General features: G+C 36.3%; 1 protein-coding gene across 1 annotated transcript in view; it reads left to right on the top strand.

Moving 5' to 3' along the window:
- The window catches only part of LOC150108524 (cAMP-dependent protein kinase catalytic subunit alpha-like), a 202,834-nt gene that overhangs the window by 19,253 nt on the left and 169,655 nt on the right, over positions 1 to 13,926 (top strand). The window contains exon 3 of the mRNA XM_090415947.1: positions 9,873 to 9,934. The gene's annotated coding sequence lies outside the window, so the exon portion shown is untranslated. The remainder of the gene's footprint in view (positions 1 to 9,872; positions 9,935 to 13,926) is intronic.

The following is a 13,926-nucleotide window of genomic DNA, read 5'->3' as shown; positions in this document are numbered from 1 at the left end:
TGTGCAATGCGGCCCTGAATTTCAAGGCCTTGTACACCGCCACTCCCAGATCATTCATCTCTTCTATTTCCTTTAAATTTTCTCCACCAAGTGTATACTTTGCATCCCATGATTGCTTACCAAATCTCAAAACCTTACACTTTGCAACACTGAACTAATAGTTCCACTTACCTGCCCATTCATGCAATCTCTTCAAGTCCTCCTGTAATGCCATAATATCTACTTGACTCTGCATTGCTCTTTCCAATTTTGCATCATCTGCAAACAGCTGCATGTCACTAATTAAACCCATCCAAACATCATTAACATACAAATTGAACAAGAATGGGCCAAAAAACCTGACCCCTGTGTCACACCACAAGTGACCTCTCTCTCTCTCTCGTGATGCCACACCCCCATATACAACTTTCTGATACTCATCCGACAGCCAGTCATTGATCCAACTCAGAAGTCTGTTATCCAATCCTATCTGTTTCAATTTATTTATGGCAGTCTATCAAAAGCTTTTTGCAAAATCCAAGTACACCACTGTATGTGCATCTCCCCTGTCCAAGATATTTGCCACCTTATTATAGTACATAAATTAGTAAAGCATGATCTCTCTTTAACAATCCCATGCTGATAACCATAGAGAATATTTCTGTTATCAACCCATTTCTGTATCCTACTTCTTTCCAATATCTCTAGTACCTCCACCACAACTCCAGATATTCAGATTGGCCTATAATTTGAAGCTACAGCCTTCTCACCACCTTTATGCAGTGCAACAATTTTACTTTCTTTCCATGCCCTTGGAATCTGTGCTGTTATGTGACTCTTATTAAACAGGTATGCCAATGCTACTGCCAATTCCCTTGAGACACGTGGTGATATGTCATGAAATCCTATCACCTTATTGACAACAAGATTATTTATTTCCTTCTGTTCACTCACAATTAAGTCATCCTCTCTTATGTCCTCTATACTTAAGTTCCTCATGATTTCACCCTGATCAGGATGAAAAACCTGTATAATTGATCACTGAATACCTCAACAATGTCATTGTTTCTTCTACTTGCTACAAATCTAAAAAAAAAAAAAAATTGGATGACAGAGTAGTGAGTTGGATTGGTGAATGGCTATGAGATAGGTATCAGCAGTACCGGCGACAGGGTGTAGCATTGAGGCAGCCTGCCTCATGGCGTGGCTTAATAAGGGAGCTCGTTCAGCCATATTGCAGTAGTAGCTGCGTCGCTATGCTAACAATTTCTGTTGCGTAGTAAGTACGGAAAGAATTTTTACCAAGCTTAAACTGATTAAAAATTATTTGCGAATAGCAATGACCCAAGAAAGATTGATTGGTCTGGCAACTACATTGATAGAGGGGGACATAGCTTACAATTTAAATTTAGAAGAGCTCATAAAGTTTTATTGTGCAATATCCCCATAGAACAAACATTTGATTAATATTATTATTTAATCATTTTGCATTAATTTTTCTCTTGTAATAAAAGCAAAATTGCAATTGGAAATTTTCTTATATTGTTGTCTTATAATCTATCAGGGAAGATATTTAATTGTTTGCCTCAGTGTGCGATCTAATCTGGTGACGGTCCTGGGTCAGCAAGTTGTATATGCGAGGGCATTATCTCGAAAGAGGAAATTCACTAGTGGTGTTCCACAAGGGTCGGTTTTGGGACTATTGTTATTTAATCCATATATTAATGATATCTGGATAGACTGAGTTGGTAATATTCAACAGACGATGAAAAAATCAGAAGAGTAATGAGGAATCAAACAGAAGTTGTAGCCTTAAAGGAGAACTTGAATATTAATTATTAATTTTACAGCTGTTTTGCTGTTTTCGTTTAGGAGTGCCCTTTTTAATGTCATTGGCTTTTTACTCAGGAAATCTTAGGTTATTACAGATGTATTTTAGAGACAAATATATGCAGAATGATAGAGGAAGAAAATTCGCAAATACCTTTTTTTTTTGGATGTTGTTGGTTGTCTTCTTTGTGCATACTTCTACTGTTAGGCTGTTAAAAGGGGAGAGGGTTTTGAAAAAAGTGGGGTGGTTGGGGGCAATGTGGGAGAATTAATTTGCAGAAACCTGTTTTTTTAATATAATATATACATATATTATTAATTTTAAGAGCCCTTTTTTTGGAGGGGGAAGAGATGAAAGGGGGGTCTGAAAAATAGAAGTTGGTTTTTTTTTTGAGGAAGGGTAAGGATTTATGGGAAAAGGGGGTTCGGGGAGAGGGTTAACAGGGTGTGAGCCATTTTGACTGTGTGTCATCATCAGAACTTATGGGAAAAGTGTAGGCTATGTCATGTCGGTTTGGTGTTTCTGCCTTTGAAGTGTTTGTGTTAGCACCTGTTGGTCGAAGTTGTGACCTACTTTTTATGTTATGGAGCTTCCGACACTCGGAGATTTTGTAGGATCGTGGACATTGATTGAGGTTTCATCACATTTTATGGCTATTGTTTCCAATATTCTAAGCATTGTTTCGTTGTCTTGTCTGTCTATTATTATGGCCTTGTTGATTTGCAGGGTTTGTTTCTGTTCAAGGGCATGAACTGCTATTTCTTTTTTTTTTCCTGTACTTTGTATTCTATTTTTCTTTTTGATGTTGTGTTTTTTAGTGTTTAAATGTTCTGGAATAGGAATGTTACAGTCATGGAAGTGTTCTTGTAGTCTTGCGCATAAAGACCTGATAGTAGATGTTGAAAGTTTATTTTTCACTTGGTCAGACTATAATAAACTTAGTTTAATCCTTTATCCAAGTGTGTGCAAACAAAGTTTGCACCTGAAAGTATCTTCAGGACTGCGGTAAAAGTGGTACAACACCGGGCAACTCATTGCAAAGGTGTAGCAAGCTACCAACACTCCTATTGGCAGCTCCTATAAGAGGAGATGACCTTGCTAATGCTTCTGCCTGGTATCTCCATTTGGGCCTGGCTCCCACTGAAGAGACCTCAATAAAGGTCGAAACTAGTCTGGGTAGTGGCCCTTCCCTTAATGCATAACATTATATATATATCCACAAGGAGATGCGTTTTGCATTATGGGAGATACTGATAGGAGTGTTGGTAGCTTGCTCCACCTTTGCAAGGAGTTGCCCGGTGTTGTACCACTTTACCCCAGTCCTGAAGATACTTTCAGGCGCAAACTTTGTTTGCACACACTTGGATAAAGGATTAAACCAAATTTATTATAACCTGATAGTAGAATCTGTGTAGTAGTTATCGCAGTCTTTTTGGTAAGGAAATTTGTAGACTATATTGTGATGTTCTATAATTTTTTTGTGTGTGCGTGAGATTTAGTGGGTTTTAGAAGTGTTGCCAATTTTTGTTTTGTAGTGAACACCAGTTTATAGTTATTATGTTTCAAAATGTATTTGTAGGCTTTATATGTGTTCTGGGTGTATGGCAGTTTGATAACTTTTTGTGTTGGAAAGTTTGTTTTGGCTATTGGATTGTTCTGATGGGCTTTTGCTGTCCTGTTTGCATAATTTATTAGTTATGTAGTATAGTTGCGATTTTTAAAAATCTGTGTTAATTTATTTATTTCTGTGTTGAGATAATTACGGTTAGTTGAAAACTTGTAAGCATTTATAAATGGTGATAGGATGACCGATTTTTTAACTTTTTTTCTTCCTCTATCATTCTGCATATATTTATCTCTAAAATACATCTGTAATACCCTAAGATTTCCTGAGTAAAAAGCCAATGACATTAAAAAGGTGCACTCCTAAACGAAAGCAGGCAAAATAGCCATAAAATTAATAGTTTTTAAGAGGAGTAACATGGGAATTTTCCCAGAAATAATACCTATATGGACTTGAATATATTGTATTAGTAGATAACAGTATGGAACTGTCAATTCAATGTTGCAAAGTGTAAGGTTCTGATTGATGGATAGACAACAATGGGATTCAAAGTATACACTTGGTGGGGAAATTTTGGAGGAAGTTGAGGAGACGAGACCATGGAGTGGTGGTGGATAAGGATCTGAAGTTTAGTGGTCACATTGAGCAAAGTTGCAAAGACTCATCAGATTATGGCAATGATGCAGAGGACGTAACTTGTAGAAATAAAGAGGTTTCTGGTTCCATTGTATAAACCTTGTATTTGGTTCCCTGGTTTTCATGGATATGTTGGAAAGGTCCAGAGAAGATGGACTAGTAACTGGCCTTTGGGATGTGGAATATGAGGACAGATTGAGGGAATGCAGTTTGCAAAGCCTTGTGAATAGAGGAAGAGAGGGGGATATGATTGAGATATTTAATTTGGTAGAAGATTGTTACCAGATTAATGTGTGAAGAAATTTTTCATAGAATGGATGAAGGGGATAGAACAGGAAACATAACCTGGATGTTGTATAAGATGGGTGTGAGCAGGGGAATAAGGAATAGGTTCTTTTCATGGAGAGTCATTAGTCAGTGGAATACTTTGCCTGACACTGTGGTGAATGCAGATACATTGAATGAGTTTAAAGCATGGTTTGGTGCGCTTTGTGTACAGTCTTTGCCTCCCACAATGAGTCTTTACATTCTGTGGAAGTCTAGTTTTAATAATAATAATAATAATAATAATAATAATGAATGCTATCTCTGTCACCCTCAAATTTATCCCATACTTCCACATACTGAAGGTTATTACTCCTACATCCTAGTTTTCTTGCCATTCATAATTATCACTCTCTTCTCCTTAGGTGTCTGCTATTATACCTTACAACATGATCACAACTCTCTCTCTCTCTCTCTCTCACTTTTCCACTTCATTGTCTCTAGCAATACTCTCAAATCCTGCACTGCACTTTTTTCTCTTCCCAGCCTGAGTGACTGTTCTTATTGTTCCTTCCTTCTCCCACCTTCAAAGTTGTTTTCTCTCTCTCTCTCTCTCTCTCTCTCTCTCTCTTAACATCCTTCACTCATAGAGTACTTATACTTCATTATAACTTTTAACTTTCCACTGTCTCATTCATTTTCAAGTCCACTTTCACTAGCACTCTTTCTCTCTTGGCACTTTTTTTCTTGGCACTTGGCACAATTGTCTATTTCTTCTTCAAATTCTCCATCTCACTCTGCATTACATAAATTCCTTCCTCACCTTACTAATTCCTTTTTAATAACCTCATTCATTTTCATATCTTTCATATCAACTTCATTATCAGTAATATTTCATCTCTTTACCACATTCTTTCTCCTCTTTCTTACCAATATCCAACTGCACGTTGTTATTCCACCACTATCATTCCACATTCATATTGTTCCTCTTTTGCTGTATCTGTATCATATGATGTAATTCATGCTACTTAAGATTGCTTCTTCTGCAACAAGTTCATATGCTTTTTTCCCCATCTTGCTTATATGCTGCTGTTCTTTCACATTAAATGCTTTTACTTAATTAAAAAATAAGCACTTGTTCCCAAGTGCTTTTCACTTTAACTTTTGCTTCCTTCACCAACAGTCATTTGTACACCATGACTCAACAATTCAGACTCCATTTGAATAGGAAATTTAAAGATTAAAAGATCAACAACTAATTATCATAATCATTAACACATTTCATGAAAACTAAAAGTCTGAGTACACATGCTGTTTGTTTGTACTTTCTTAATGATGTTTTGTGTGCTTCATCTATGATTTATGCCAGTTGTTTGTATTCTATCATCAATGTATTATTTTTTTTATTTTATTTCCTGCCATTTCCTCTGTGATTTCCCAGGATTTCCTTTGTTGTTTTCCCATGATTTCCTTTGTTTTGTGGGAATGGAGTGTTAGAGATCAATCTTTTTTTCCCCTAAATTCAGAATAGTAAACCAAGTATAATAATAATCCTGGTGTTTAGGCTCATATGTTGATTCTACAGCATCATATATTGATTAAGGAAATTAACTGCTTAGATTTGATAATTAAAAATATTTAATTACTCATTCCTGTGTTTCACTGAAGTCAAATTGGCATCATCAGAGATTAATATAATGGTATTAGACATGTGCAAGCAGGCACACTTGAGTAACAAAGATGAAAACAGGGGAGATACAGGAAGACCTGGAGTCCCACAATTTTGCCACCTTTTGGCTTTGGTTGGGTGTTCTTGGCCATTGGGCTGACTATCTGCAGATGAGGGTTTTTGATATGAGGGGCAGTTTGAAACAACCATAGTTGTTTAGGTTGGGATAGTTGGTAAGAGTTGCAGTAGATTTAAGGAAAAGCCTCTTGAACTTAAATTTGTTTTGGTGGAGTAAGGTGGCTTTTTTCCCCGCCAGATCCTATGCCGGATATCCAGGGCATAGCTTACTAACCCTGAGATGCTGTAGTGCTGGAATCAGATGTAATTCTGGTACTCTGATTACAGATATTGGCTGTCCTACCTGTTTATTCGTTATAAAAAAGGTTGCAGCTGCAGGGTACCTGGTAAACTCCAGATAAATCCATAGGTTGTAGCTGGTCTTTGGAGGAGCAGATAATGGTTGCTAGCTTTTTGTGTGGTTTATAATTGGTCCCAAGATTATGTTTTTTTAATATTTTGGCCACCTTTTCTGAGATGTCATGGATATAGGGAATGGTGATGGATCCATCACCATATATCTGATGTATCCATATACCCCTCAAATGGGAAACCCTCATCTGCAGACAGTCAGCCCAATGGCCAAAAATATCCAACCAAAGCCAAAAGGTGGCAAAATTGTAGGACTCTAGGTCTTCCTGTATCTCTCTCCTGTTTTCATCTTTGTTACTGAAGTGTGTGCCTGCTTGCACGTGTTTAATACCATTGTATTAATCTCTGATGATGCCGATTTGAATTCGGTGAAATGTAGGAATGAGTAATTAAATATTTTTAATTATCAAATCTATGTTGTTAATTTTCTTAAACAATATACGATGCAGCAAACCATGTGCTATAACAAGCTATTTCTATAGTCATTAGAGAGTTTGCTCTGGTGATCATCTGTTGTGTTGACAAATTACTCATTGAACCAATCCCCACATACCATCTCCAGCAACTTAAGAATTCTCTTGAATTTTCTAGTATTTTTTGCTTCCTCAGCTAATCTTCTTTTCAACCTAACTTTTCTTTCCTCACCTTCCTATCCCCTACCTTACATTCTTTGCTCTACTGAGAAAGACAATTCTTTTTTACTTCTCTATTACATTCTCCATAATTCTTACATAATTCCATGATTCATTCCTTTCACGGGATTTGAACCTGCAGCCTTTTGGCTGGAGAGCAGATATGCTAACCACTCGGCCAACCAGGCTGACAAATTATAGCAAAGTGACAAGTGCATTGGACATGGGGATTGTATACACAGTAGTATATTTAGATTTTGAAAAGGCCTTTGATAGGTTGCCACATCAGGTTTGCATTTGGTTTGGTAATTGGCTGTCTGCTAGGTATCAGCAGGTTGTGTATGTGGGTGCGATATCCCAGAAGAGGAAAGTCACTAGTAGTGTGCCTCCAGGGTTATGTTTTGGGGCCATTATTGTTTAATTTGTATGTAAATGACATTGGCAAGGGTTTGAATGGTGATATACAGTTGTTTGCAGGTGATGCAAATTTGGGGAAAGCTATAAGAGGTAGAAAGGATGTTGTAGCCTTGCAAGAAAACTTGAATAGACTGGATGAATGGGAACGTGCATGGGGATACCAGTTCAGTTTAGCAAAGTATAAGGTTTATTAAATATTAAAATATTATTAAACAAGACCTCAAATCACAAGATAAAAAGTATAAGGTTTTAAAATTTAGGAAACAAAGATGGGATGCAGAGTGTAAGATTGGTGGGGATATCTTAGAGGAAGGTGGAGGAGATGAAAGATCTGGGGGTGATGTGGATAGGCACCTGAAATTTTGAGGACATTTTGCTAAAATTTTGAGAGCAGCACAAGAAATTATGGCAATGATATGGAGAACACTGACATGTAGAAGTAAGGATATTGCAATTCCATTGTATAAGGCTTTGATCAGACCACATATGGATTTTCTGTGTTGCCTGTTTTTCAAAAGGATGAGGAATTGTTGAAGAGGGTTCAGAGATGATTGACTAAGTCTGTTTTGAGTCTCTGGATTATTGAGTATGAGGACAGATTGAGAGAATGCAAAACTGCAGAGCTTAGTGGATAGATGGAGGAGAGGAGGATGTGATCAGGACATATAAGTTAGTAGGTTTACTATTTTATCAGGTTAATGTGGATGAGATTTTTCATAGAAAGGCTGTAGATAGGAAGAGAACAAGAGGCAGTCCCCTGTAAGCTATAAGCAGGATGTGAGCAAGGGGCAAGGTGAGAAGTAGGTGGAGTGCATTGCTTGAATGTGTGTGTCAAGTGCAGAGACAGTGAATGCATTTAAGTCATGGTATGATGAGCTATGTGTGTGTGTGTGTGTGTGTGTGTGTGAGAGTGGGACCTCCTGCAACGAGTCTCTTGATGCCACAGAGGTCTGATGATGATGATGATGATGATGATGATGATAATAATAATAATAATAATAATAATCATATAATAATTATTAATATATTATCATGATTATTTTTATTATTATGTGGCACCTTCAAGGAGTCCAAGAACTCTTTGTGGGAGGGCACTCTACTCCACTCTGCTACACACATCACACCAGCTCCCATACTACTTACTTCGCCAATTAACATAATAATGGTGTACTCCATCAACACCATCTATTACCTCCAACCACCAATAACAACAGCATTTTTTGTTGATAATTGTGTGTTCTCATGGCTGATAATTGTATACAGGATGAAAAACCTGAGTTTCTGGGAGAAAAAACCCAGCTTCCAACTCCATATGAGATTGGCTTACTCATCTTCATTTGGAAAAGCCCATATAAAGATTTCTCTTCTCATGATGACAATTGAACATAGGTCTTTTTCAATCTTGTCATTGTCTTTCTAATTATAGAAGTAATGCAAAGTGTTGCGTCTCTTGTGGTTTGCTGTGTGAACTTCAGACCTCTGTCAAAATTAGTGCAATTTCTGGCCTGGTAGGCCAAGTGGTAAGAGTACCCACTCTCCAACCAACAGGCTACTTCGAATCCCATTGTGGGAATGGATGTTTGTGATTGTCTTTAGGTGGAAGATGAATTTCATTGCCTGGTATGAGACCCCATCCTGCTTACTGGAATTCTGAAGTGGCATGAAAAAGTTCCGTGTTTGGTCTCTAGAGTAGGGTATCCAGACTATGTAAGAATAAATAAAAAATATAAATTTCATAAAAATAGAAAAAAAATTTCTTAGTCCACCCATGGTACAAAATATACTATAAGCTTGCATATAACCTTTCATGGGTGGGATGACATAAAGAGAAAAAAAATTCCAAATCAGTTCTACATCTTAAACTACAGTTCTAACAATAATACAGTACACAGTGTTTTTTTTTTTTTTTTTTTTTCACTCCAAGTTCAATATTTCATATTGCTGAACTAAAACTTTTTCCTGGATATAACATAATATTTAACTCATAGCTTTAGTTGTTTTGATTGTAATTCTAGCTATGCCAAGCCATGCTTGTAGCATAAAATTTAGATACATCCCACTTTAAGCCACACCATGTTCAAATTTACCCCATATTGATATTAACGATATACTGTTTTAACATAATATAATCTACTATATTAACAATAATAAAAGGAAAATGCTATCATAGTTGTGGGTGTAAAATAATCATGTCAGTTCTTCTATTTTATGCTCAACTGTGCTTCTTTGAACTTGGAAATATGGAACTCGAACTCAAATAACACATGGCACAATATATATCTTAATGCTTTTGCATCAAAATTTCTTGTTCATTTTCTGAAGTGATTTAATATTAAATTTCAAATTAATTTTTATAAATAGCTTTCAAGTATTGTATATAAACTTTTGCAGTGGAAGAGTACTTAGTTAAAGCCAGAGAAAAGTTTGAAACGAAATGGGCACAACAACTTACTGTAAGTTCATTTTTTTTTTTTACTCCAAAAAAACAGTAAGTGTAATTTATGTCACTCATAATAGAGTACTATATTCTCTGTTATTTGCTTTCAAACTTTAGTAAAAATTGTTATTTATTATTTTGACAAATGGTCCCTAGGGAGTGGAAGGAAGGCAAAGTAGTTTCTTTGCTTAAAGGTGGCTCAAAAACTGGTAGTTAAAAAGGACCAATCACCATCTCAGGAGTGGTGGTAAAAGTATTAGAAAAGTTGGTTAGAGACAAAATTCAAGAATGGGTGGATCAGGATATTAAAGGTCGATCCTGCCTTAGCAATTTATTAACTTTTTATAATAGAATGACATCTTAGTTGGACAAAGGAAATGGCTACACAGTGGTACTTCTGGATTTTGCTAAGGCTTTTGACAGGATATCCCATGGGATACTGTTGTGCAAGTTGGAGCTGATGGGGATGGATACTAAACTGGTGATATGGACAGGAGAATGGCTCAGGGAGAGATACCAGAAGGTGATGTATGGAGGAGCAGAGTCCAGGATGAGGCAGGTGACCAGTGTTGTGCCTCAGGGCTCTGTACTTGGGCCATTGTTGTTTAATTTGTACATAAATGATATAGGAAATGGCTTAAAGGGAAATATTCAGTTGTTTGCTGATAATGCAAAGTTGGGTAGAGAAATAAAAAACCAAACTGATGTTGAGAGTTTGCAGGATGATTTAAATAAGCTGGCAAAATGGGCAAAAGGTAATCGATGTCAGTTCAATGTGGAAAAGTGTAAAGTTATGCATTTTGGGATTAAAAGATTACCAGCTGTGTACTACATTGATGGAACGATACTCCAAAAGATTGATGAGGCTAGGGACTTAGGGGTGTTGGCTGATAGGGAGATGAAGTCCAGGGGACACATTGCTAAGGTGTCCAAGATTGCACATAGGATTACTTGGTTATTGAGGAACATACTAACATCCAGAGATAAAGAGGTTATTATTCCCCTTTATAAAGCATTGATACTTCCACATTTAGATTACTGCACTCAGATCTGGTCACCTGGATTTCTTGGAGATGAGGAGGTTGTGGGGAGGGTTCAGAGGAGAGTGACTAAGTTGGTAAGTGATGTAAAAAATGCTCCTACATTGATAGATTGAGAAGTTGTGGATTGCAGAGGTTGGTTGATAGGCAGAGAAGAGGGGATATGATAGAAACATTTAAATTTCTAAAAGTTTTTATAAGATTGATGCAGTGGAAATGTTTCAGCTGTGTGATAGTGATGGAAGAACAAGAAGTTATCCCTGGAAATTAAGGAAAAGAGTGGTTAACAAGGGTGTGAGAATGAGGTTTTTTGCCTGGAGGATGGTGAATGAGTGGAGTGCATTGCCTGACTCAGTTGTGAGTTCTTCGTCTGTAAATGAATTCAAGAAGAGTTGTGATAGATATTATTTTGATAGTCTGGGTCTCCCACGATGAGTCTACTGACTCCATGGAAATACCGGTAATAATAATAATAATAATAATAAATTATTTTAATAATTAATGCATTTATCAATACATATATCACTTTTATGTTTTGTAAAATGTTTTCATTGTGAGAAAAGAACAAGAATTAAAATTTCAGTACTACATCTTGAAATGTGTGTGTGTGTGTGTGTGTGGTAACAGTGGCCATCTTTTTAACATAGTCACAAAAATGCTAGGATAAACACTATTGGAAATTATTAAAAAAAATATTTAATACAAGTAAGGATAACAATTTTTCAGACTTTAGGAATTGAAAGGCAATTTTTATAATATAGTCTGTTTGATGTAGTAGGGTGTCAGCACTTTCTTTGAATTTATAAACCCTATCACATGTAGTAATTTGATAATGTTTTGAAGGATCCCATGCTTAGTGAGGTTCAGTTCATATTTTTAGTAAATATTTGTATTAATGAATACTATCATGTGTAATAATTTGGCATTGTTTCAAAGTATCCCATGGCTGCTAAGATCCAATTCATTTATGAGGTTTAATAATAAATTTAGTCTAATCCTTTATCCAAGTGTGAGCAAACAAAGTTTGCACCTGAAAGTATCTTCAGGACTGGGGTAAGGTGGTACAACACCAGGTCACTCCTTGCAAAGGTGGAGCAAGCTACCAACACTCCTATCTCAGTATCTCCCATAATGCAAAACACATCTCCTTGCAGATATGTATAATGTTATGCATTAAGGGAAGGGCCACAACCCAGACTAGTTTCGACCTTTATTGAGGTCTCTTCAGTGGGAGCCAGGCCCAAGTGGAGATACCAGGCAGAAGCATTAGCAGGTCATCTCTACCTATAGGAGTTGCCAAATGGTGTGCCACCCCTTTTTAATAAATTACTCTGGATTTAGAGAAAGATGTTGAAAGTTTATTTTTCACTTGGTTAGAGTATAATAAATTTAGTTTAATCCTTTATCCAAGTGTGAGCAAACAAAGTTTGCACCTGAAAGTATCTTCAGGAATCTGTAAGGAGATGTGTTTTGCATTATGGGAGATACTGAGATAGGAGTGTTGGTAGCTTGCTCCACCTTTGCAAGGAGTGTCCTGGTGTTGTACCACCTTACCCCAGTCCTGAAGATACTTTCAGGCGCAAACTTTGTTTGCTCACACTTGGATAAAGGATTAAACTAAATTTATTATACTCTAACCAAGTGAAAAATAAACTTTCAACATCTTTCTCTAAATCCAGAGGTTTAATAAGTTCGGTATAACTCTGATGTTCTGAAATGTTTTTCATCTCATCTACCTCTTGAACCAAAATATGATAAGTCATAGGAATATGAAACTTGATATTCATTAGGTTACAATAATGGACAAAAAATGTCTTTAGGAGAAGATAAGTGGTGGAATTAGTTGATTGGTTTAAAGGTAGAAATGAGTTGAAAACATATAAGAAAATTCTAACTAGTGGTGTGCTGCAGAAATGTATTCACAAGATTCTACAAAATTTGTTATTTTGTTATTTGTTAATGATATTTCATGTGGATTGATAGGAGAGTTAAATATCAGTCATTGTGTGGGCTGCAGCAAGTTAAGTAAATTTTAGATTTAAATGTGTTCTAATATTCTCTAAATTGTAGATTAATTACTGCTGTGAGATATTTGTGTGTGGAATGCAGTGTTTGAATAAATTTGTAAGGTGATATTATCATAAATTCGTTGTGTTTGTTAGCACACTGATACAACACAGTGGTGAAAGGAAAATCATTGCACAGGTCTGTGTGGAAGACAAATAGAGTAAATGAAGTGGATTTCTCAAAAATGGTGCAGTGCCATGAATGTGATATATGCATGGGAAGATGGGGCAGATATTATGTAAAAAAAACTGAATAACAGAAAAGAATGAGTGTGGGTATGTAGGAAATCCAATATTCTGATTCATAATGATACTTGCTTAAACATTAGTTTATATAGTTTAAATATGAGCAGGGAACATGGCATCATGACTGACACAGCAGTTGAAGATTGCACGAATGTTCAGAAAGTGTGTGAAAGTGGTAGCGAGGGAAAAAAGTTTGATTTATGATAAAGCAGGCAATAATGGCATTAAAAACAGAGTGAAATTAACAATAACGTTTGCAATGATGATGTTAAAAAACAGAGTGAAATTAACAATAACGTTTGCAATGATGATGTTAAAAAACAGAGTGCAATTAATGGTGAGGTGGAGATCTTGGTTGATGGCAAACAAGTCTGTGAGACTGCCAATAAAATAGCAAGATGAATGATAGTGAAAGAAGAACACAAGATTTGAAAGCTGAGTTGGTGAAGATGAGGCAAGAGATGAAGTGGATGCAGAATGAAATGAAGAGAATTCGAGATACGTATGGAAGAATGAAGAAGAGGAAAACAAATGATTTTGGTGTGAAAAAGGTAAACGAAAGACCCGCAAGTGGCATTGTATGGGGATTCGATTATTAGAGGTGTGATAAAATGCACGAGCTTTGTTTCCCTGGAGGTAAAATTAATAGCGTGACT

The sequence above is a fragment of the Typopeltis vanoorti genome, chromosome 3 (genome assembly GCF_054136105.1).
Source record: "Typopeltis vanoorti isolate ZY-2024b chromosome 3, IOZ_Tvanoo_1.0, whole genome shotgun sequence".
NCBI lineage: Eukaryota > Metazoa > Arthropoda > Arachnida > Uropygi > Thelyphonidae > Typopeltis > Typopeltis vanoorti.
This window is presented reverse-complemented; position numbering and strand designations above follow the sequence as displayed.